This window comes from Colobus angolensis, unplaced genomic scaffold (genome assembly GCF_000951035.1).
Source record: "Colobus angolensis palliatus isolate OR3802 unplaced genomic scaffold, Cang.pa_1.0 Scaffold302, whole genome shotgun sequence".
Classification (NCBI taxonomy): Eukaryota; Metazoa; Chordata; class Mammalia; order Primates; family Cercopithecidae; genus Colobus; species Colobus angolensis.
This window is the reverse complement of record NW_012116289.1, coordinates 4,373,805-4,375,470: the sequence shown is the minus strand read 5'-3', so window position 1 is coordinate 4,375,470 and position 1,666 is coordinate 4,373,805.

Sequence of the window (1,666 nt, the reverse complement as noted above, 5' to 3'; positions counted from 1 at the left end):
CCCCTTCCTTTGCTTGAGTGATGCCAGAGGTATCCAGTTAAAATAGCAGGTTTAAATAAAATCCAGTCTCATAACATAATACTCAAAATGTCTAGGTTTCAAGTGAAAATCACTCATCAAGAACCAGAAAGGTCTCAAACTGAATGAGAAAATAAATGGATTCCAATACTGAGATGAAAGAAATATTAGTATTATCAAGGATTTTAAAGTAACAAGCATAAATATACTCTAATGAGCATGCTAAAAACAAATGGAAAAATTGAAAAACTTGCCAGAGGAATAGAAAGTCTCAGCAAAAAAAACATAAATCAACACTAAGAACATCTCTCAAAACCACACAACTGCATGGAAATCAAACAACCTGCCCCTGAATGACTTTTTGAGGCAACAAAGAAATTATAGTGGAAATCAAGAAATTCTTTGAAACTAATGAAAATAAAGATACAACATACCAGGATTGCTGGAACATAGTTAAAGCAGTGTTAAGAGGAAAGTTTACAGAGCTAAATGCCGACTTCAAAAAGTTAGAAAGATCTCAAATTAACAACCTAACATCACACCTAGAGGAACCAGAAAAGTAAGAGCAAAGCAACCCGAAATCTAGCAGAAGACAAGAAATAACCAAACCAGAGATGAACTGAATGAAATGGAGACACAAAACACCATACAAAAGATCGACAAAACCACGAGTTGGTTCTTTGAAAGAACAAGTAAGTTTCACAGACCACTAGCTAGACTAACAAAGAGAAAGAGAGAGAAGACCCAGATAAACACAATCAGAAATGACAAAGGAGATATTACTATTGACCCCACAGAAAAGCAAAACACTCTGAGAGACTGTTACGAACAACTCCATAGACACAAACTGGGAAACCTAGAAGAAATGGCTGAATTCCTGGAAATACATAACCTCCAAAGATTGAACCAAGAAGAAATGAAAACCCTGAATAGACCAATAACAAGTTCCAAGACTGAATCACCAATAAAAAGCCTACCAGCCAGAAAAAGCCCTGGAACAGATGACTTCACAACCAAATTCTACCAGACATATAAGGAGAGTGGATACCAATCATACTGAAACTATTCCAAAAAACTGAGGAGGGATTCCTCCCTTACTCATTCAATAAGGCCAGCATCATTCTGACGCCAAAACATGGCAGAGCCATAATGTAAAAAAGAAAACTTCAAGCCAATATCTCTGATGAATATAGATGCAAAATCCTCAACAAAATACTAGCATACTGAATCCATCAGCATATCAAAAAGCTAATCCACCACGATCAAGTAGGCTTTATTCCTAGGATGAAAGGTTGGTTCAACACAGGCAAATCAATAAATATGATTGATCACATAAAAAGAACTAAAGAAAAAACCCCACATGATTATCAAAACAGATGCAGAAAAGGCTTTTGATAAAATTAAACATCCTTTCATTTTAAAAACCTTCAACAAAGTAGGCATTGAAGGAACATATCTCAAAATTAGAAGAGCCATCTATGACAAACTCATAGCCAACACCATACTGAACATGCAAAAGCTAGAAACACTTGCTTTGAGAACTGGAACAACAAAAGGATGTTCACTTTCCCCATTGCTATTCAACATAGTAGTGGAGGTCCCAGCCAGAGCAACCAGGCAAGAGAAAGAAAGAAAATAAATCCATATA